The sequence below is a fragment of the Aethalodelphis obliquidens genome, unplaced genomic scaffold (assembly GCF_003676395.1).
Source record: "Aethalodelphis obliquidens isolate GAN/ISIS:26980383/991018 unplaced genomic scaffold, ASM367639v1 scaffold52, whole genome shotgun sequence".
NCBI lineage: Eukaryota > Metazoa > Chordata > Mammalia > Artiodactyla > Delphinidae > Aethalodelphis > Aethalodelphis obliquidens.
Window position 1 is genome coordinate 15,206,483 of NW_020837996.1, and position 24,504 is coordinate 15,230,986.

The following is a 24,504-nucleotide window of genomic DNA, read 5'->3' on the forward strand; positions in this document are numbered from 1 at the left end:
AATGCTTACTGGGCACTTAATGAACAACAGTAAACAAGAAAAACATAATCGCATTTCATAAGCACAGAGACCTGGGGACATTTCCCAAAACTTCTGGCAAGCCTGGGGCACCGCTCAGGTGCCCTGGCTCCACCAATGCCCAGTGCTTTCCTAACACAGCCTCTTAGCAGTTGATTAATTTCAGTTACATGTAAGCAATGGAGAGTTTTTCTCTTTGAAAAATATTCTCCAGGACAGTCCTTTCTACTGGGAAACTAGCCACTACAAATGCATCAAATGTCCTAGCAAAAGAGCTCAGGACGGGGCACCGGGAGCCTGGGCCCTGGGCCTACCCAGCCCTGCTATGTGACCATGTAACCTTCGGCAGGTCACTGGACACAATCAGTTCTCACTCCCAACTGCCTTCTTCCCTGATGTCCCTCCTCAGCTCAAAGGTTGGGAAGCTAAGTAATCACTTTTCCAGTTGCTCTTGCTGCCCAGCAAGGTCATGAGACCCAGTTCTGGCTCATGAGATGTAAGAAAATTCTTCTGGGGGTTTTTCTGTTAAAAGACAGAGCTATGGCTTACATCACCCTTCCCCTCCTTCTTCCTCTCTTCAGCAGATGAAATTTAAGAAGTCTCAGAGTATGCCTTGCACCCAGGATAGAAGCCATCATGCTAAGACAGGAAAGATAAAAAGACTCTGGGACCCTAGTGATATCATCAAGGAACTGAACCAACCCCTGTGAGTACCTACCCCAGCCGTCTTGTTGTGTTAGAAAAGCAGACCCATATTTGTGTTTTTTTAATTGTGGTAAAATACACACAACATAAAATTTACCATTTTAACCATTTTTAGGTGTAGAGCTCAGTGATATTAAGTACAGCCACATTGTTGTACAACCACCACCACCATCCATCTCCAGAACTTACTCTTCTTCCCAGACTCTGTACCCATTAAACAACAACTCTCTGTTTTTAAAATAGAAAATGAATAAACTGAAAATTGAATAAAGACATCCTCCTAAACATTCAGATCCTCATCTATGAGAGGCTGTTGGCCAAGTCAGAAAAAGGAGCCAGGCCAGCACAGGAAGGGACTGACATCAGAAAATCTGGTTCTGCCCCTTACAGCTGGTGCGACCTTGGGGAAGGCCTGGAGTACTTGATTTCCAACGATGCCAGGTTGGGTCCTGGTGATACCCTACCTGCCTGCAGAGAGGTAGCCACGGTCAGGAAGCCTGCTGCAAGGGCAACCTGAGTGTCAGGAGGATTCACATGTGTTGGTGTGTGTGTGTTGAGGGGTGGTCTGGGCAAGTAGCTCCCATAGGACAGACACCTTTGCTGTTCCTTCATTCACTCCACAAACATTGTTCATCACTCTGCCCCTGGCACCATCCTCTACTTTCTGGATACAGGAGTGAAAAAGACCTTGCCCCCACGTGGTTTCCAAAGGCTTAAGCTTTAAATTCTAAGCACTGGAGGCCACTTCCTGAGGGTTAAGAGCACTATGAAATGAGATCACCGGTTTAATGTGATTGGCACAATTCCTGGTCCATAGTAAGTACCCAGAAAATGGTAGCTATTTCCACTGACTAGCTCTGTGATTTTGAGCAACCCAAGCCCCCAGTTTCCTCATGTGTAAAATGGGATAATAACAGTCCCTATCTAACAGGGTAGTTGTGAGGATTAAATGAAATAACACTTAGAAAATGCTTAGAAAAATACCTGATCCAGGGCTTCCCTGGTGGCGCAGTGGTTAAGAATCCACCTGCCAGTGCAGGGGACACAGGTTCCAGCCCTGGTCCTGGAAGATCCCACATGCCGTGAAGCAACTAAGCCCGTGCGCCACAACTACTGAGCCTGCGCTCTAGAGCCCGCGAGCCACAGCTACTGAAGCCCGTGCGCCTAGAGCCCGTGCTCTGCAACAAGAGAAGCCACAAAAATGAGAAGCATGCACACCATGCACACCGCAAGGAAGAGTAGCCCCTGCTCGCCGCAACTAGAAAGAGCCTGAGCACAGCAACGAAGACCCTACAGAGCCAAAAATAAAAACAAATAAATAAATTAGTTTTTTAAAAATACCTGATCCATGGAAGTACTCAATAAAAGCTTGGTGTTAATATTCTTACCATACTACTTATCACCTGGAAGAAGCATAACTCTAGACCCTGTGCTTTTGGAGGGTGGGGAGATGGAGGAATCATTATTAGGAGGCCCCAATGCCTCTAAGAACTAGGTTGGGATGGAGGCAGTATTAATCAGCCAAGGGGGAAGAAAGAGACAGCTCAGTCCCTTGAGATTAAAAAGCCTCTGCAGTGTAGAATCCCTTTCTTATAAATAAAATTGCCCAAGATGCAATGAACCCAGTCTTGCCTTCGGGGATTGTACAGTCTAGAGAGAGAGAAAAAGGGGACAAACATGGTGGAATATATTAAAATATAGCCTGGCTGGCATAAGAGTACGTGCACCCTAAATATTTCTTTTTATAAAGGTTTCCAGCTCCTATGAAGAGGCTGTCATTCCCTTTCACCTTCCTGGATGCAATAATTTGGCTTAAATCTTCCAATTCACCTTACCTATAAATCAGGTCTTAATCATCTCTTTCCATTTCATTTCAGTATGGCCCCTCTTCCAGGACAGAATCTGTGAGCAAAATATATTTGGACAAGATTACTCCAGAGGCTCATATTATACCAAGGAAATGAATTCCCTCTCTCAAGCTCATAAAATGCAAAAATAAAATCAGCATTCGGGCCAAAGCGGGAGGAGACCAGGTACGCATACTGAAAAGCCTCCTTCTGCAGGAAGCAGAATTGATTTGCACTTTCCTCCACGCAGGCCTGGATCCCGGGGCCTGCAGTCGTGCTCATCCTCTCACCTGGTGGGGGCCCGTGCAGGATGGGCCGCAGGGCTCTGCAGCTTCTTGCTAATCTCCCATCTCCTTTCATAAGGAGCACAAACCGGCTCTCCACTGCCCCTCACTCGAGCCCACCTGGCGTCTTCCCTGGCTGCTTGCTAACCTGAGCGAGGGGAGCTCCAGGGAACTGAGCATTCTGCTCATGGCCCTGGAGTTTGAGGGAGAGGGAAAGTCAGGGGGATAAATCTTAGACAAACCACAGTGTCCAGTCAGCTCTGCCCTTCCTACACCCAGCACTCAAACAGGTGGGATGGAGTTAAGATGGCAGCAGGCAGTGCCTGGACGTAGTAGCGCAGAGTGGTGGGGGTGGGGTGCATCTGGCCCTGGGCTCAAGTCCCCACACCCTACTAACCAGTGATGTGCCCCTAGGCAATTCCTTAACCTCTTTCTGCCTCAGTGTCCTCACCTCTAAAACAAGTATGCTGGCAGTGCCATCACCTCCCAGGGATGCTGTGAGGGCTACCTGAGACCAGGCTCGGAGCACCCAGCACCCAGCAAGTATACAACAAATGTTAGTTGCTTTTGCTGTTTTTCTGAAGTCAGGCCCAAAAGAAGCAGTCCTAATGCCACCTCATCTTCCCTCCCCGTGGAAATGAGGGCAGGTTTGGGACATGTACACAAGCCTTTCCATTCTAACTCATAAATCTATGTCCTCCCACCCAACAGCCCTCTCCTGGGTACACTGCCAGTACACAGCAGTGACATTGCCCCCAAATTACAGCACCCAGAGCAACACTGCATTTCAGCAAACCATTGCATGGGTTTCCACTCAACCTTGTGGAACATTCTCCAGCAGTGGCTTGCCCTTTTCTCTGAAATCCCCCTTTTTTGCACTTTTGGGGTCCTTAGAGGCTAACCAGACCAGTGGTTCTCTAACTTGTTTGAGCCAGGATCCCTTTGTTCAAATGGAAATCTTAAATGAATTTCCAACATACAAGGGGACTGGGGAGGATGGGTACCAAAGGGGCTTTAATTGTGTCTACAATGTTCTAATTCCTTACCAGAAGGATATATTAGTAGATTTCCTGCATAATTAAAAATTAATTTTTTATAAAGTCCTACATGTAAAGCAAACAAAAGCAGAACTGCTCTGACTGAAGCTTCCCACCCACTCAGTCCCACCTCCCTATTCACCATTGAGAGCCCTGGGGTGGCACCTCAACATCCCTAAAGTCTGCAGGACACAGTTTGAGAACCTCTAGGTTTTTGTGTGTGTGTGTGTGTGTGTGTGTGTGTGTGTGTGTGTGTGTGGTACACAGGCCTCTCACTGTTGTGGCCTCTTCCATTGCAGAACACAGGCTCCGGACGCGCAGGCTCAGCGGCCATGGCGGGCCCAGCTGCTCCGCAGCATGTGGGATCTTCCCGGACCGGGGCACGAACCCGTGTCCCCTACATCGGCAGGCAGACTCTCAACCACTGCGCCACCAGGGAAGCCCAGAACCTCTAGTTTTATAGGTAAGGAAACTGAAAGCCAGAGAATGTTGCTGCCTTACCCAAGCAGTCAGAGCCTGATTAATGCCAGAGCTGACGCTTGAATTTGGGTCTCCTGACTCCCATTTTGGCAGTTCCTGTTATATTAAGTTATAATTTCCAGAAGACTGGTGTTAAAATGACCAGCCTATTGCCAGAGAAGGGCTGCACATTAAAACGTAGGCGCTCCACAAGCACTTTAGTACTAATCAGTTTCTCAAAATAGTCACTGCGCTCATTGGAACATGGTGTTCAGGACCCAAAGAGGATCCTCTGCTTTACTCCTTGGGAGAGTGGAAAACAAATGGCAAGGGCATGCACCCTATCAGAAAAGAAAAGTCAGAATTTAGGCTGCCACAGTACTGCTACTAGCCTAGAGTACCTTACCGCTAATAAGAAAAAAAGTGTCCTTTCCCCTGGGCAGGCATGGCCCCATGCCAGGTTGCTGGCTTACCAAGTGGAGAACAGGCTAGATTTCAGCCCTTATTTGCCCCCTAGACCAGGGACCCTTGTGCAGGACACAGCCTGCCCAACCATACATGGCAGCCCTTGTCATAGTGAGAGTACTTGGAGTAGAGGAAATTGAAGGAGAGGGAGAGCTTTCACTCATTCATTCATTCAGCCAATAATTGCTAGGTGTTTACTGTGCCAGGTACATAGGTGCAGGAGAGAGTACATGAGCAAGGTGGGCAGGTCAACTAAAAAGTGGCTTGAGCCACTAAAAAGTGGCTTGAGCAATAACAAACAATTAGGGCAACCTAAGAAAAAGCCTGGAGGTAAGTTGTGGTGGGATGTAACTCAGTAATTCAATGATGTCATCAAGAACTCTGACTCCTCTCAACTCTCTTCTCCACTAGCTCCAGTGTGCTGGCTTTTGTCCTCACGTGTGCCCCTCGAGATGGCTTCTGCAGCCCCCAACATCATGTCCTCATAGTACCATGGCTGAAGATCAGAAAGGCCATTCTCCTCTAAGTTTTTTTTTTTAATCAGAGAAGACATCTTTCCCAGAGTCCTCCGGCAGATGTGCACATGCCCTACCTAAAAGAGAGTCTGGGAAAGCAAAAACCTGGCATTTTCACCCTCTAAAGTGAGAGGCAGGCTCTGATAGCAGGAAAGTAGCTGAGAGTGGGAAATAGTTATTCATGAGGCAACCAGCAGTGCCTGCCACTGGAGCAAAAGGGAGGGACACAGAACCTAGATTTGAAGGTGGGCATCTGTGATAGGCAAAATAATGCCTCCCCCAAGATGTCCATGCCCTAGTCCTTAGCACCTGTGGCTACGATGAGATTATCCCAAATTATCCAGGTGGAACAAGTGTAATCACATGAGCCCTTAAAAGTCAAAAAGATGGCACTAGAGGGAGAAGTCACAGACTTTTGAAGAATGAGAAGGGTTTGACCTGCCATTGCTGGCTTAAATATGGAGGGGTCACATTTCCAGGAAATGGGAACCTCACTGCTACAACCACAAGGAACTAAATTCTGCCAAAAACCTGAAAGAGTTTGTAAGCAGATTGTTCCCCAGAGCTTCCACAAAGGAATGCAGCCCTGCCCTTGTGAGACACTAAGCAGAGAACCCAGCCAAAGCTACCTAGACCTGTGACCTTCAGATCTGCAAGATAATAAATGGGTATTACTGCAAGCAGCTAAATATAGGCCATTTGTTGCAGCAAACTAAAACAAGATCCCAAAGTACCCAGGCTGTGGCTTTAAGAATTAAGAGGAATTGCCAGGTGAAGCAACTAACATGAGCACAAGTCTGGAAGAGGGAAAGATATGTTTGGAAACCAGCAGAAAATTCATTTTAGCTGAAGCAAAGTAGGGGAGGAGGAGAAGGAAAGGAGAAAGATGAAAAATAAGGATAGGGAGATAAGTAGGAACTAAATTAAGTGGGTCCTCAAATATCAAGCTTGGGCTTCATCACGATGACAACAGAAAGTCATTGAAGGGTTTTAGGCAGAGAAGTGATGGGGTCAGATTTCTGTTTCTACCAGTTCACTCAAGTTGCTACATGGAGAACAGATTGGGTGGTGGCAAGAGAGAAGCCAAGAGGACCAGGTAAAGGTCACAGTAGTGGTCCAGGTGAGAGATTGTGACAGTTTGGACTGGGAAAATGCTGGTAAGGGATGGAGATGAGAGGACTACTTTGAAAGAAATGATGGAGAGAAGTGACAGGGCCTATGGGTTGGACATGAGTGCTAAGAGAGAAGAATCAAGGATGCAAGAATGAAGCCCATTCATTCATTCGCTCATCACGTCGTTATTAGTATCTTCCACAGTACACGGTCCAAGACTGAGCTAGACACAGAATGTTGCCTCAGCATAAATAAACAGTCCTGACTTACACGGAACTGAGAGGTTTCTGACTTGATCAATTTGGTCACTGTTGGTACCATTCACTGAGAGGGGAGGAGGAGGATGGGGAAGGTACAAAGATTAGGGAATAAAGATGATGAGTTCCACGTTCCATCTGTGGACATATATATGGGACAACCAACTGGAGCATCCAATAAACTTTGGATATATGGATCTGGAGCCTGTAAGTGAAATTTGGCTGGAGATAGGGAGCTGGGAATCACCAGCATGTAATAGAAGAAAATTAGCTTCAGTCGTTCAGAAAACAATGCCTATGAGGAGATGGGTTACGAACTGAGAAACGGGGATTTGTTTTCAAAAGCTTTCACCTCCAGCTTTTTTGCCTTGGGACCAACCCTGAATGAGAGACTAACTGAAAGCTAGGACTGTCTTCTTTGTCAGTTTATGCTGGCTGAGCCCGGCGCCAAGAAGCCCAGGGGTGCTCAATAAACGTTAATTGAATGAAGGAATGACTCAAGAAGGCAAACAAATGAAACCCAGTGGGCAATTCTCTCTCAGATTCTTTGCTTTAAAATAGAGGAAATGTTTGCTCTCCACTTTTTTTTAAGTAGCTCCACTGCCCCAGAGTGCAGTCTCCCATGTATCTGAATGACTGAGTTTAATCCCAAATATTCGCTTAAATTAGTTGCTCACATTCAAAATGGAATCTCTCCTTAATGACTAACACTCCTTTCTTGGGAGAACTAAGACATAGGAAGTTCAGTGTTTCCAAGGAGGCAGACATTTGATTCCACCAGGCTGGGGTGGTTGTGGAGGAATGGGTGGTAAGGAAAAGGATAGGGTACCCACGTGTGCACTTGACTATTTTTCATCTCTGGAATTTATATATGATGTACAGAGAGAAATTAATCAAAGGTAACCATTTCACATCCCATAAGAAATCTTTGTCATTGGAATCCAGAAGTGTGTGCAGTGGATAGGAATATGCTGGTGTCAGACTATAGAGGTTTTAACCCACCCCGCCATTTGCTAGCTGTGTGAGCCAGGGCAAGTTACTTACCCACTCTATGCATCAATCCTCTCAGCTATAAATTGGAAGCAATAATAACGCCTTCTGCAAAGGGATGGGGTGAAGATAAAATGAGATAATGCATGTGAAGAGCTCAACGTTCTAAGTTCTCAATAAATGCTAACTAGTGTACTAGTTTGTTAGGGCTGATGTAACAAAGTACCACAAACCAGGTGGCTTAAACAGCAGAAATTTACTGCCTCACAGTTCTAGAGGCTCAAAGTCCAAGATGAAGCTGTCGGCAAGATTGATTTCTTCTAGGGGCTGCAAGGGAGACTCTGTTCCATGCCTCTCTCCTAGCTTTTGGTGGTTTGCTGGCAATCTTTGGCGTTCCTTGACTTCTGCTACATCACCCCAATCTCTGCCTTAATCTCCACATGGTGTTCTCCCTGTGTTCCTGCCTGTGTCCAAATTTCTCCCTTTTGTAAGGACATATTGGATTAGGGGGACACCCGACTCCAGTATGACCTCACCTTAACTTAATTACATCTGCAGTGACCCTATTTCTAAATAAGGTGACATTCCTGAGAGTATTAGAACTTCAACCTGTGAACTGGAATGAGGGACAAAATGCAACCCATAACAGCTAGTATTACTACTGTTAACATTATTACTATGCTTAGTTCAGATTACCAAGTAAATACACCTATCTTTTTTTGAGTTTTTATTTTGAATTCATTTCAGACATAGAAAAAAATTGCAAAAATAGTATAAGAGTTGCCTTATAACTATGACCCACCTTCTCCTAAGTTTAGCATCATCCATAATCTTAGTACAAGTATTTAAACCAGGAAATTAACGTTGATACAAGACTATTAACTAATCCATAGATGTTATGCAAATTTTGCTAATTGTCCCACCGATGTCCTTTTTCTGGCCCAGGATCTAAACCAGGATCCAACATGGTATATAATTTCATGTCCCCATCATCACCTCAAATCCAAATTCCTTGATCTTCCTTAATCATTCGTTATCAGTACATTTTTGAAGAGCAGCTATCAGTTATTTTGTAAAATGTCCCTCAGTTTGGGTTTGCCTGATATTTCCTCATGATTAAATGTGGATTCTTGGACTTCCCTGGCGGTCCAGTGGTTAAGACTCCACGCTTCCAATGCAGGGGGCATGGGTTCAATCCCTGCTTGGGGAACTAAGCTCCCACATGTTGTGGGGCATGGTCAAAAAAAAAAAATGTGGATTCTGCATTTTTGCCAAGGATCCCACGCAGTGATATTGTGCCTTCTCAGTGAATCACATCAGGTGGTCCTCAGAGTTAATGCACAGATCCTCAGGACTGGTGATGTTAACTTCGATCACCTGGTGTAGGTGGTGTCTCCCATGATTCTCCACTGTGAAGGTTCTGTTTTTCCCTTGAGAATTAATATAGCTATCTTGTGGAGAGATACTCTGAGGCTGTGTTAATATCCTCTTTCTCATCATACTTTCACCCACTAATTTTAGCATACAGTGATGACATCTGCCTGCAGCAATAGTTTTGCCTAATGGTGATTTTCTATTTCCATCATTCTTTATATATTAATTTGAATTCTACAACAAAGAAGGCTTTCCCTTCTTCCTATATTTTTTTAAATAAATTTGAGGTTATCAGAGGCCATTGAGTTAACTTCCCAGGATCCCTATAATCTGATTCTTGGGTCTACCCACTTCTGAGGTATTCAGTTGCGTGCCTGCATAAAGAAAAAAAATCTTTTATTTTGCATTTCGACCTCATGATTTCAGTTCCCATTAATAAAATCTTTGAGGGAAGAGTGTGCTAAATGCTTTGTAGGGTGAAGAGGATGTTTAAATTATTCAAGAGAACTGCTTTCATACAATTTGGATGTACCCATTTACACATAAAAATTAATGCTAATTAGATATAATTTTCATCTATTCATTAAAAGAAATCCCAAAGCATTCCAGAAATCCTTAGTTAGCCTAATATCATTCTAGGTACTTGAAAACAAAATTGCTTTTCTTAAAAAAAGAAAAATCATGACTTCGTCTTTTATGAAAACATTTATTAGCACCAATGGTGGGGCCTGCTGGCTCCTCTTTCCAAGTATCCACAACCTTTCCTTCTCCTAATCAATCAGGCATTCATTCAACAACCGCACACTGAGAACCTACCGTGTGCCAGCCTCTTCTCTAAGTGCTGGGACCAAAGTGGTGAATAAAAAGACCTGAACCCCTGCCCTACAGAGCTTCCAGTTTCATGGGGGAGATCAACTACAAACAAAATAACAAATCCTGTAAGTGGTGGCTGCTTCAAAGAAACATGAAGCCAAGAGGGAAGAGAGAATAACAGGGGCAAGGGAACCTCTATTCAGATGGTGTCAACGAATAGGATGACCTCTCAGATGAGGTAGAGGAGGTAAGACTTGACAGAGACGGAAAGAAGTTAGGGAGAAGCCCGGGGTAGGGGGATGGAGAACGTTCCAGGAAAAGGAGCAGCAAGTAAGTGCCCCAGGTCTCAGTTCTGTCTTAGGAGCCATGATTGGGCCGCATTTGCTAGTGGGAGTGGTTGTTGTGTGTCCATCCCCAAACTGGTCCATTTTTGCTATATATAAAACAGTCTTCTTCTGCTAAGTCTTAAGCTTTTTGTGCCTTCCAATTTACCCCCCACTTAATTTTTTTAACATGTAGTTTTGAATATCTTTCCTCATCTGGAAGAATACTTTATATAACTAGATAGATAGATAGACAGACAGATATTAATATATATATACACACACACAGAGAGAGGTCCTTTTTTTGTTGACTGACAACCGACAGCTTTTAAGCCTCGCGTCTCCCTCTTATCTCTGCCCCCCACGCACACCTGGGCACGCTGGTAAGAGAGGCTGAGTGCTCCCTCCTTTGGTACAACATTGGAACCAAATTTGAGTGAAGGTTCACAGTGCGCACGTGTGTGTGTGCGCGCACACACACACACACAGCCTTGAACTGTTCAATGTTACAGGCACTGACCACACGTGGCTACTGAGCACTTGGAATGTGGTGATATACTATACAAGCAAAATACACACTAGGCTTCAAATATGGTATGAAAGAATGTAAAATATCCCATTAATTTTAATGTTGATCATCTGTTGATACGATATTTTGTATATATTAAGTTAAAGTACTATTTAAATTCATTTCACCTGTTTCTTTTAACCTTTTTTTAATGTGGTACTAGAAATTTTAAAATTACAAGCACAGCTCATATTTCTAGTTCATCTTCTTTTTGTTGGACAGCACTAATATATACTAAAGTGATAACAGTGGGTGTATCTTAGTATGTTTTTTTAAAAAATATCTTTCTTTCGACTTCTCTGTATTTTTCGAACATGTATTTAAAAATTAAAAGACACTTTCATGCAGTTGTTATCAGTGGAGTTAAAGGGGGCCGCTTAGGGGCTTGGAGGAGGAGTGATTACCCTGCTCAAAAAGTCCAGAAAGTAAAATATTTTCCAATTAGCCATAATCTAAAACTGAAGTCCATCCTCTGTCCACACAAGCTCTGTGAGGGACAGGCAGCCTCTCCATAAGCCTTGGAGGACGTGATTTTCTAATGGTGATTCTAGAGTCTGCAAATGCATTGATGTGCCCTGGCCTATAAGCCCTGGGTCCTTAGAGGCAGAACCTGCTAGCGCTAATATCATAGGAAATGTGAGGCATGGCTGTCCCACTTCCCTGTGCGCATCCCTGGTGTGGCCATTTGTGCTTGATCCAGTCCATGGTCAACTCCATACAAGCCTTCAGTATTCAGATCCTTGTTCACAAACCACGAGAACCAAGCTTGGGACGCTGTCTAGGCACAGACCATCCTGCTTTGCAAGGTAATGTTTTGGAACAAACAGTGCAGACTTAATCATGCAAAAATGTTATTGTATTGAAGAGGTCAGACTTCAAAACATGCTTGCCTGGCCCAGCAACTGAATTATATTGCTACCAACTCTCACCCCAGCCACTTGTACTTAGACAGCCTGCTCTTTCTACCGGAATAATGGATAATAAGAGAAGACGGAGCAGGGGAAAAAAGTGTAACCAAGCAGGACCCTATGGGGCCTTCCCCCATATCCTCTGCTTTAGCTCCTCTCTGAAGTACTTAGATAACAGTATCTGATGCACATTTGAAATCGCTAGGTGGCATTTAGGGGGCTCAAAGAAGCTCTGGTCCTTTATGTCTCAGTGCAGAAAGAATTCAGTGAGAGGCAAAGTGATAGGTAAGAAGTGATTTATTAGAATAGGATGCTTTTGGGCTCCCCTGGTGATGCAGTGGTTAAGAATCCGCCTGCCAATGCAGGGGACACGGGTTCGAGCCCTGGTCCGGGGAGATCCCACATGCCGTGGAACAACTAAGCCCGTGTGCCACAACTACTTAAACCCACACACCTAGAGCCCGTGCTCTGCAACAAGAGAAGCCACTGCAATGAGAAGCCTGCACACCGCAACGAAGAGTAGCCCCCACTTGCCACTAGAGAAAGCCCACGCGCAGCAATGAAAACCCAACTCAGCCAAAAAAATAGAATAGGACACCTTTTACAAGTGGGAGGGTGAGAGGGTGCCATGCCCTGAGAACTTAGTGGGCTACAGTTTTATAATCAAAGGAAAAGTAGGGAGAAGGCCACCTTCTTCCTCATTCTTGGGTAGATGTCACGCTTCCATCATCAGCTCCTCCTCCACGTCAGGCAGGGGAGTTTTCTTGTCCTTACATGGTCAAGCTGGGACTGTCATGGCACAATTGAAATAAGCAAAAAGGCAACAACATATGTTAAAAATAGCAAGTCATCTCAGGTTTTAGTATATTGTCACCTTTTCCTTATATTTTTTTTTTGGTGTGCGCAGAGGAGCATGTTCTAGGAATCGTTAACTTACTAGCTCACTGGGCAGGATGTGGGTCTCATGCCACCATTGTTATATTCTTTTGGGGCATGTCTCATACTTCTGTTGCATGGTTTTGTTGCTAAGCAAGACTGCTTGGTTTTGTGGTTAAGCTTTCTTCAGTAATCATTAATTTACAGGGGTCTCCCAAACTTTTTTCTTTAATTACAATCCCTTAGTGGGACTAACTATTTAATCACCTACTTTGTCCCTTTACTCTGTCCCTATCATATTCACTGAGTTGTTTTACAGATGTTAAAACCCCCCAAATGAAAGAAATTAACTACTTGATGACCATGTAGCCCCCAGACCTACTGGAGCCTAAGGATTGATAATGTTAACCCCTGTGACACCACCCTGTTACCTCACCATCAACTAGTCAGAGAATTGTGTACAAGCTGATCACATACCCTGGGACACCCCTCCTTCACCCTGCCTTTAAAAATCCTTTGCTGAAACCCATGGAGGAGTTTAGATCACTAGCTGCCCTGGACTCCTTGCTTGGCACCCTGCAATAAACACAGCACTTTCCTTCACACAACCTGGTGTCAGTAGATTGGCTTTACTGAGCAGGCAAGCAGACCTAAATCTGGTTCAGTAATAAAACAAAATGGATTTAACTGGATCATGACATGAAAACTACAAATGTTGTATCACTTGTCAGAAAAATTCACTATTGCCTTCAAATGCTTTTGGTTTGTATATTTTCTGTACATAAATAAATTCTGAAAATTAAATCTGAATAGTTTCAATTTTGTAAATTTTTAAAAATAAATTTATTTGTTTTATTTGTTTATTACTTTTGGCTGTGTTGGGTCTTCGTTGCTGCACGCGGGCTTTCTCTAGTTGCGGTGAGCGGGGGCTACTCTTCGTTGCGGTGCGCGGGCTTCTCATTGCAGTGGCTTCTCTTGTTGCGGATCATGGGCTCTAGGCGTACGGGCTTCAGTAGTTGTGGCTCGCGAGCTCTAAAGTGCAGCCTCAGTAGTTGTGGTGCATGGGCTTAGTTGCTCCGTGGCCTGTGGGATCTTCCCGGACCAGGGCTCAAACCCGTGTTCCCTGCATTGGCAGGCGAATTCTTAACCACTGCGCTACCAGGGAAGCCCCAATTTTGTAAATTTTGAAACTGAAACCGAGCAGGACCCTGTGGGACCCTCTCAGGTACAAATCCTTTGTGTGTCCTCCATTTCTCGTTTGTAGGAAATAGGCTTCATTCAGCCTCCTAGACTTTCCCTTAGTTCCAAAGAGCAGATTCAAACAGTTGCTAATCGGGGAAAGTGAGGGAATGCAGAAACAAAGGAGGAGCAATCAAGAAACAGTAGTGCAGCTATTAAAGCAGGGTCCTGGTTCCTCCTCAAGGGATATACATAACAGTATCTTTGAATTCTTCTGCAGTAACTAAGGCCTCCACCCAGGTGCAAGATGGTAACTATACATGCTGAGACTCCAGACTGGTTGAAACCAGAAAGCTGATGATTGACAATCCTGTAACACCCCCTATTACCTCACCACCAACCAATCAGAAAACAGTTACACACCCTCCAGCCCTCACCCCAAATTTTGCCTATAAAATCTTCTCCCTGAAAACCACTGGGGAGTTCGGATTTTTTGAGTGTGAGCCACTGGTTCTCCTTGCTTGGCCATGCAATAAACCTTTTGTAACAGGGAAGAGCAAATTCTGACTCCGTGTTGGTTCTGTTTCTTTTACTTTAACCTTTGCTTTTCGTTGCTTTTGCTATTATAATCACTGTCTATAGCCATAAGCATACATAATGGCCTGCCACAGGGAACCCTGTCCCTCTGCCTGACTGTTAAACTAAAAGGCCTTTGTTCAGCTCACAGAGAGACATTCTGACCCTGCCCACCTGCGAATGGCTGCAGAAAAGAAGAAATTAATACATCCCCTCCCCAATGAGGGCCAAGTGAGGAGATATTTTGCAAGATAAATGGCCTTTTTACTTTACTTCCTCACCTCCTCCCCCTCTCTGTTCTATAAAAGAAACGGGCATCCAGACCCCAGTAAGATGGTTTTTTGGGTACACTAGTCCACCATCTTCTCGGTCTGCTGGCTTTCTGAATAAAGTCGCTATTCCTTGCCTCAACACCTGTCTCCCAATTTATTGGTCTGTCGTGTGGTGACCAGAGTGAACTTGGACTCAGTAACACTTTCTCTGACCCAAACTGTGGCATTTCAGTTTGTTTGGCCTCACTGCGTGTCAGGCACACAAACTAGTGTTCGGTAATAAAACTTCATTGGGTAAGAGAAATACTGAGTACTGACCCCCAAAAGGCTAATATATACCAATAAGGAAATTGTGAGTTTACATTCAGCCCTAGATCTACAAAAAGGAAAACATTTCACTTTTAAATAATGAAAAAGTTATTCAAATACATAGAAACAAACTCTCATCTTAGGCTTCACTTTTCTAACTCTATAAACTGAAGCTACTACAATTTAAATATCAAGTTTTTTTTAACAGCTATAATGAGTACAATTTACACACTATGTAACTGACCACTTAAAGCATACAATTCAATGGCTTTTAGTATATTCACAGAGTTATGCATCCATCACCATAATCAATTTTAGAATATTTCCAATACTCCAAAAAGAAACCCAGCACCGCTTAGCCATCATCCCCAATCCCAACATTTCTCTCCTCCCCTGGCAGCCCTAGGCTACTACTAATCTACTTTCTGCCTCTGTGGGTTTGCTTATTCCATTTCATATAAATGGAATTATATGATAAGCAGTTTTTGTGACTTCCTTCTTTTCCTTAGCATAATGTCTTCAAGGTTCAAACGTGTTATAGCATGTATCAGTATGGATTCTTTTTATTGCATTGCATTGACATGCCACATTATATTTATCTATTCATCAGCTGATGGACATTTGGGTTGTTTCCACTTTTTGGCTATTTATGAGTAATGCTGCTATGAATATTCATGTACCTAATTTTAAACTTAAGTAATTCTTGCTTTAGGGCTTAGATGCATCCAAGGAAAGTGAGTATTAAACAAAATTTTCTTTATCAGTGATTGCCACTCATAAATCATCTTTTCCCAAGGAAAATATTCCCTAACAGCCTGATTTAAAGGCATCAAGAAAGTCCCTCCGAAAACTGTTTGATCCTTTAACAGATTCAAACACACACATATTTATTGCATGGCTACCGGATGCAACATACCGTTTATGATGGATTGATAAATTTGAAATATTAAACATTTTTTTCCCTGTATTTCTTTGCACTTCTTGCTCTTCTCCCTCATTCAGGCATTCATTGCCTTGGGGAATGGATACCTCAGAGAAGAGGAGAGAACAAAGTAATTGGCTTTGGGCTTTTGAATCTCAAAAGCCATGCAACAAATTTGGGAACATAGGTGATGAATTAGATCAAAGCTTCCTCCCAAGAAGATTAGGTTCTTTGGAATTGAGGACGAGGGAGTGTATGAGGAAAAATGAGCCCAGGAGGGGAACATGGAGAATTATCCATGAAGGTTCATGAGATCAGAGAGCAAAGTGAAGGCATGCCTCACTTCTTAGGTAGTGCCCACTAGAGGTACCATGATCTCAGAGAAGAAATGTCCATGTGGTGTGCCTAGGCAGAGAGAATCTAGACAGTCTCCCAGAGGCTCAGCTTCCTCTTCTGTGAAGGGAGAAGGCTGAAATTATTAAGTCTGCTGAGAGTGGCTCTGGGATAGCACAGGGTTTTAGCTTCACAGAGTGATTCAAGGCTGAGGAAACGCAGAAATTCTGTGCATTCAGCAGAAATACGGAGCATAACAAGGAACATCCCTGGACCTGACTTGGAACAAGGGTTGAGGTGGCAATGACCCATGTGGACCAGTGACCAAGGTCCAGAGTAGATTTCAGAGACTTTAGCAGATACCAGTGTGGCTAAGTGACAACCAAAGACCAGACCCTTCCCCATCTTAATCCCATGCCCCAGGAATGTTGTCAAAATCCTCATGCCCTGGATCACAAGATTTTATCCCTTTTCTGGAGATGGCCTATCTGTTTTCTCTGGCCGCTCCAAATTTTGCTACCTTCATGTCCTTGCATCTGACCTCACCTTGAGAGGGAAAGGGAGGGAGAAGGGTGCAACCATTAAAAGAATGACAGAGCTATTGAGAAAAACAGGATACAGCAAAAACTGGTTAGAACCAACTAGGCCCAAGATGGCAGAAGATGTGACTTCCAGTAGCTTTTGAGCCTCATTATATGCTCACTGTAATACATTAGCATGCTAAATGACACACCCACCAGAGTCATGACAGTTCTGAGGCTGACCATAAGAGGCAAAAAAGTGGGCAGTGGCCCAATTATTTGAGGGAAGGGGTGGAAATCCCCACCCCTTCCCTCAAATAATTAGGATATTCCTCCCTCTCGTTAGCATGTGAAATTACCCAGCTCGTAAAAACTAACAACCCCATATCCCAGGGCTGCTCTCGCCTTCTGAGACAGACCACATTCTGCCTATGGAATGTGTATCTCTCTAAATAAACTTGCTTCCACTTTGCTTTGGCTTGCTCTTGAATTCTTTCCTGGGCAAAGCCAAGGACCCTCACATGGCACCCATTCTAGGGACTCACCCAAGACCAGGGACATGACCGTTCTCTTGCTCCCCTTGTCCTGCAACATACTCACCCTCCTCCCTACTATATTAGGTCCTCCTATAACACACACCCCATACTTGGAATTATTTAATGCCTGTTTAATGCCTGTAATCTTTAATTGACTATAAGGACCATGAGGGAAGGTAGCATATCTGTCTTATTTACTCAGCACTTAGCACAATGTCTGATACGATACATAACAAGCTGTCAGTTAATGGTTGAATAACTTTTTCCTACAGGAACACACAAATGTACAGAAAATACATAGAAGGGTGTTGATTGCAGCACTGTTGGTAACAATATAGATTCAAACTAAATGTCCATCAATAGGGAAGGAATGAAGTAAATTAGAGTAATTAGAGTTCCTCTGTAATATGGAATAATTTGCCTAAGCAAAAATAATCAGAAAGAAAAAAAAACCTTACAATTTATTTCAAAGTCAAGTTAGATATTATTCCTGAATTTTGTACTGCCTTAGATAATCAATGCCATCACCATCCTCCCCATATCACATAGACAACTGACTTGACACTCTCCTTTGAAAAACACAAGTTCAAAACTTGAAATTCTGTATACTCTCATGAGTTCTTACAAGGGTCCCCATGATTTAGGAAGATTGTAAGCATTTATCAGGATAGCCATTGGTTATCACCAATGATTGTCACCATCATCATCACTGACATTTACTGAATGCTTACTATGTGTCAGGCACCCATGCAAACACCTGCTACATGTTATCTCATTTTGAATCCGCATAACCACCCTTATTTTTATACTACTTTACAGATTAGGCTCAGGGACTGTGGCAGAGAGACCATAAAATAATTCAATGATTCTACCTCCTGGTGTTCACACATTTGTGTAATCTCCTCCCCTGAGTGTGGGAGGGACCTGTCACTTGGCTCTAACAGAACATGGCAAATGTGGTGGGGTGTCACTGCCGTGATTACCTCATGTCACATAAGACAAGTCTGTTTTAGCAGGCTGCACTCAGAGACTCTCCCTGCAGGTTTGATGAGGTAAGCAGCCATATGGGAGAAGCTCATGTGGCAAAGAATTTCAGAAAGCCTCTAGAACCTGAGGGCAGTTGACAAGCACCAAAAAGTGGGGGACTTCAGTCATATATTCAGTCATACAGCCTCAAGGAAATGAATTCTGACAACAACCTGAATGAATTTGGAAGCAGATTCTTCCCCAGTAAGCTTCCAAATTAAATCCAGCCTGGCAGATACCTTGTGGCAGCTTCATGAGACTCTGAACAGAGAGGATCCAACTAAGCCACGCTCAGACTCCTAACATCATGAGGGACTAAACGTGTGTGGTTTTAAGCCACTAAGTTTGCGGTAATTTGTTATGCAGCAATAGGAAATAAATACAGAGAGGTTAAGTTTCTTACCTTAGACCCCACATAAGTTGTGGGACTGGATATCCTACTTGGGTCTGTCGACTCCCATGTTCGTCAGGGCCAAGCCCTGCCCTGCTCCATCTACGTGGTGCTTTCAAGATTGTTTCAGATCCAAGAATGGGGATCATCAGAAAATCTACAAACAACAAATGCTAGAGAGGGTGTGGAGAAAAGGGAACCCTCTTACACGGTTGGTGGGAATGTAAATTGATACAGCTACTATGGAGAACAGTATGGAGGTTCCTTAAAAAACTACAAATAGAACTACCATACATACGACCCAGCAACCCCACAACTGGGCATATACCCTGAGAAAACCATAATTCAAAAAGAGTCATGTACCATAATGTTCATTGCAGCTCTATTTACAATAGCCCGGACATGGAAGCAACCTAAGTGTCCAGCGACAGATGAATGGATAAAGAAGATGTGGCACATATATACAATTGAATATTACTCAGCCATAAAAAGAAACGAAATTGAGTTATTTGTAGTAAGGTGGATGGACCTAGAGTCTGTCATACAGAGTGAAGTAAGTGAGAAAAATAAATACCGTATGCCAACACATATATATGGAATTAAAAAAAAAAAAAAGGTTCTGAAGAACCTAGGGGCAGGACAGGAATAAAGATGCAGACGAAGAGAATGGACTTGAGAACACGGGGAGGAGGAAGGGTAAGCTGGGATGAAGTGAGAAAGTGGCATGGACATATATACACTACTAAATGTAAAACAGATAGCTAGTGGGAAGCAGCCACATAGCACAGGGAGATCAGCTCAGTGCTTTCTGACCACTTAGAGGGGTGGGATAGGGAAGGTGGGAGGGAGATGCCAGAGGGAGGGGATATGGGGATATATGTATACGTATAGCTGATTCACTTTGTTATACAGCAGAAACTAACACAACATTGTAAAGCAATTATACTCCAATAAAGATGTTAAAAAAAAAAGTTGTATCACCTTTGGACATCATCTAGAAGTCATTCTTCTTCACCATTTGAATAAAGGTCACCTTTGTATTCCATGAGAAAATAAAAATGTAATATTTAAAATAAAGTAGATAACCAACACGAGGAAAAAAAAAAAGATTGTTTCAGATCCAAGCTTGCACTCCAACACATGACTCAGCTGAGTTCCTCTAATCACTCAGACCAAAGGACCTTCCCTGTCTTGGATCACCTAGCAGACCTCACTACCTTCTCATGCAGGCTACAGCTGCGTGATGGAGCAATGATAATACGGGCCCATCTTGGGCCCTGTTTGATAAGTGTCAGTGATTAGTGGCCCTGGAAGGACTTCCTAGAGACATGGGCTCCCATGCACATTCCCTTGGTCCCACAGTGGGGCTGGATGTGGGGATGCTTAGTTAGTTACTCAGTGAACTGGACGGCAGCAGGCATACTGTGGCACTTTGCTTTTGATGATTTGCTGCTCAGTGGCATTAGTATGATACCTATCAGTGTACTCCTAATCAGAACAATCACCTAGTCTTGAGCTCCCAGAATTCCCTATCAATTTATGAGAAAGGATTATGGCATTTAGATATGGTACTGTGTGCACTTCTATTATTGCCTGGTGAAAGCATTTGTAAACTACATGAATCAGGTTACTACTACACTAAACAATGTACCTAAGAAACAAATGAAACTCTCTCGTATATCATGAGCCATAAAACTATAGCAGTTCAACCATCCAAAATCACATCAGTAACTAGAATTTACAAATTTCTTCTTTACACTAAGCTTTCATGAAAATATTTTCCTTATTTCAATATATCCTCCTATAAAGGTAGATGGAAAAAATCAATATGCAGGGATGCAAAAAGAAAAGGGAAATAATACATATCTTGTATTGTCATGAGTCTTGTTACAGTTGGAAGCATTTAAAGAAGCAAATGTTTAAAATAATGACATTATGTAAGTGCATAGTTTATAGCTTGTTTACACATTCACCAGTTTAACTCACATTTGTCATATATCCACCAAGAACAGAGGCCTACTATGTACCTGGAAAGAATTCAAAAGAAAAAGAAATATGGTCTCTGCTTCCAGAGGCTTTCTAACTATATGGATCTGAAAATAACCACATGGGCTAATTCAAGCACAGAGAGCCACAGAGGCAATACCTTGCCATTCTTTTACATGTATTTCACCAGCACACATGAACATAGAGAAAAGCTTGGAAGTACATCACAATGTTAATCGTGGCTATCTTTAGGTGGTGAGATTTTATATAATCTTTAAAAATTACATTTATTTCCTAAATAAAATAGCCCTTAAAAATAAAAATAATCATGCATAGCTATTAAAGATCTTTTAAACCACTAGGTCTAGGGAATTCCCTGGTGGTCCAGTGGTTAGGACTCAGCGCTTTCACTGACGTGGTTCAATCCCTGGTCTGGGAACTAAGATCCGACAAGCCTCAAGGCCAAAAAAAAAAAAAAAAAATTAACCACTAGGTCTAACGTTAACTAAACAAATCCTCCAAAACAATGATGCATATCCATTCCTCTCTGAGCAAAGAACCATTTAGGGGAAAAGAAAGAATATTAACAGTCTCATATTCTTTTTTTAAAAAAAGATGTCTTGGGAATTCCCTGGAGGTCCAGTGGTTAGGACTTCGCACTCTCACTGCCAAGGGGAAAAAAAACAAAAAAACAAAACCAATAAAGTAGACCAAAAAAAATGTCTTTTAAAGTTGAGTGATACATACAATAGTGCTTAAGTGTTCCTTCATTAATCCCCCCAGTAGAGGGGAATAAGTTCAGGCTTATTTTTTGTTTTTGCTTTGACTAAAATGTCAAAAACTTTATAGAAGTGCATGTTCTGAAAGATCTGATTGTAACACAGCACCTTTGAATCAGTCTGCAGGATATGAGCCCCCAGAAGGCCGGAGGAAGGGGTTCAAGGGATTGGGAGTTAAGGAAATATCTGGCAGAAGTCAGCCACAGATTTAGGGCACACACTGTAACCCCATTAGATACTGGGAAGAAGTGGCAGTATATTGAGCACGAAAGCAAAATACTCTGTAAATGATTTTCTTGGCTGCCTGTGTATTAAATGGCTAGAAGGGGATGTTCTCACTGCGACTCCCCAGAGAAACAGAAGGGGTGGGGCCACTGATCTATCTTCCTGAGCACTCTCCCGACACTGTCACAGGCCACTCACACTCATGCTGGACACTCCATCCTGGGTCCACTTCTGGACAGCACAGAGGGCTTTTTCACCGTGGGTGGCGGGTGAAGTGAGAAAGGCTCTTTATATGTTGACTTTGATATGTGAGTTCTCTATTCTTCAAATGAAATCTCTTAGCAAGTGGTGAAGTCCAAAGGGCTGAGTTTGCTATACACCTCATTCTGAATCCACATAACCACCCTGTGAAATAGGTTATTTTTATACCAAGTTTACAGATTAGGCTCAGGGACTGTGGCAGAAAGACCATAAAATAACTCAATGATTCTGCCTCCTGGTGTTCACACATTTGTGTAATCTCCTCCCCTGAGTGTGGGAGGGACCTGTCACTTGACTCTGACAGAACATGGCAAACGTGGTGGGGTGTCACTGCCGTGATTACATGTCACATAAGACAAGTCTGTTTTAGCAGGCTGCACTCAGAGACTCTCCCTGCAAGTGTGGTGAGATAAGCAGCCTCATCAAACCTGCGAGGAGACACAGTCCATGCACTGCTGCATACTCCACAGGGCGGGGCGGATCACGGCTAACATCATCTTCATCACTGGAGATCTGGTTCCTGCCATAGGGCTCAGCACAAAACAGGGGCTCAACAGGTAGTTGGGAAATGAGGCAATGAAGGAGTGAAAAAATGCCAACTTTCCTTCGGTCACTTTGAAAATCTCTCACCTGGGTTAACATCAGTAGCCTCCTGATCTTGTCCTTTATACTTTCACTCCTCTATAATCCATTCTCCACACAAAAGCCAGGATGATCTTTTAAACAACAAATCAGGTTCTAAAATTAGATCATGGTGATTGTTGCACAACTCCGTAAATGTTAGAAACCACTGAACTGCACATTGAATTCAAATGGATGAATCTTAAGAGTACGTAAATTATATCTCAATTAGATTGTTTAAAAATTGTCATTTCCTTAAAACCTTTCACTTGTTCCCATTTCACTTAGTCACTCAGAATTCACCAGGTTACTTACAATGACCTACAGAATCCTACCTATCCCATGGGCTCTGCCACCCTCTCCATTCTCAGCTCTCATCACCGCTTGCCTCCCACTAGTCCCTGAATCTGCCCATCTTGTTCCTGCCTTAAGGTCTCGCACTTGCTCTTAGCTTTGTCCGATACTCTTCTTCATCATATTGTGAGCGATGCCTCTTACCGTTCAGGTTGTCCCATGTTAGCACACGCTATTGTCAATCACCACTCTACAACTCCACCACCCCTCACACTTTCTATCATATTACTATTTATAGCACTTCTCACTCTTTGAAAAAAATTTTTTAATTGTTTTCCTTATTGGAATATACACTCTTTGAGAGTAGAGAATCTTGTTGCTTACCTCTGAAGAACATGACTGAAACACACAGTAGGTACTAACAAATACAAGTTAAATGTTGATTGCCTGGTTCCTGCATAGACAGTTTATTCTGCCAAGGCTGTCGGGGAAAAAACTAGTATTTACCTTAGTGTATCTTTCTAAGAAAAAAAGATGTTTTAAAAAATGCATTGCTTTGGAACGATTTGTTATTTTTTACATAGCATGGCAAAATTAGCAAGCTTCTAATTTCAGTGAACAGATTAAAATAATGTTAATATTCCACTATACAAGACGTATTACAACACTGTGAAATTTTCAAACATATACACCCCTATGGGGCGGGGGGTGGCAGCAGATCTTCCATCCAGACCATTATTAAGTGGCATTTGCAGACTTAAAAGCATTTGGATATTTACAAAAACATCTAGATCATAAGAGTTTCCTCATTCTACTTTCCTTGATTGTTTAGAACTCTTAGAAAGCCAAGGTAATATTTGTAAAAAATATACTTAAGAAAAGTTTTCCTTTTAATACTACACTCCTGTTAATTATAATTTCAATGATATAGTTCAATCATAGCCACATGCTCTAAACTACTTTTAATAACATCTAATTCACACAAGACTTTGCTGCTTCAAAGTGCTTAAACATTGTCTCATTTGACCTTTGCAACAGCCTATGGGTTATAGCATTAGCACTTTTGTGAAGAAGGAAAAGTTCAAAGAGTTAGAGACACTTGCCCAAGGTACCACCACTCATAAGGAGGGATTCTCCCCAAGTGTTTTTCTGACAAATCGCTTGCCCTTTCCTCTTAAGGCCTCATCTCGGAAATCATCACTGTTCTCCTTACAAATTATACAACAAGAAGTGATAGCAATCTAAAGTACTCCAGGGAATTAAGAACTGGGAATAGTAAATAATGCAACTATGAACACTGGAGTGCACATATCTTTTCGAAGCAACCTAAGCGTCCATCAACAGATGAATGGATAAAGATGGAATATACAATGAATGATGAATGGATATACAATGCAATACTACTCAGTCATTAAAAAGAAGGAAATTTTGCCATTTGCAACGACATGGATGGGCTTGGAGGGCATTATGCTAAGTGAAACAAGTCAGACAGAAAAAGACAAATAGTTTATGATATCACTTATATGTGTAATCTAAGAAATACAACAAACTAGTAAATATAACAACAAAAAAAGCAGACTCAGAGATACAGAGAACAAACTAGTGGTTACCAGTAGGGAGAGGGAAGGGAGGAGGGCAATATAAGGGTAGGGGAGTAAGAGTTACAAACAATTAGGTATAAAATAAGCTATAACGATATATTATACAACACAGGGAAGATA

The 24,504-nt window shown here is 42.8% G+C and overlaps 1 long non-coding RNA gene across 1 annotated transcript in view; it reads right to left on the bottom strand.

Annotated features, from left to right (window-relative positions):
* LOC113608281 (uncharacterized) overlaps nt 1-24,156 on the bottom strand; it is a 26,131-nt gene extending 1,975 nt beyond the window's left edge. The window contains exons 1-5 of the long non-coding RNA XR_003428292.1: nt 22,499-24,156; nt 19,599-19,650; nt 18,630-18,774; nt 7,745-7,798; nt 2,559-2,625 (exon numbers count right to left, since the gene is read on the bottom strand). This is a non-coding gene — a long non-coding RNA (uncharacterized LOC113608281). The remainder of the gene's footprint in view (nt 1-2,558; nt 2,626-7,744; nt 7,799-18,629; nt 18,775-19,598; nt 19,651-22,498) is intronic.
* Nucleotides 24,157-24,504: the final 348 nt, after the last annotated feature.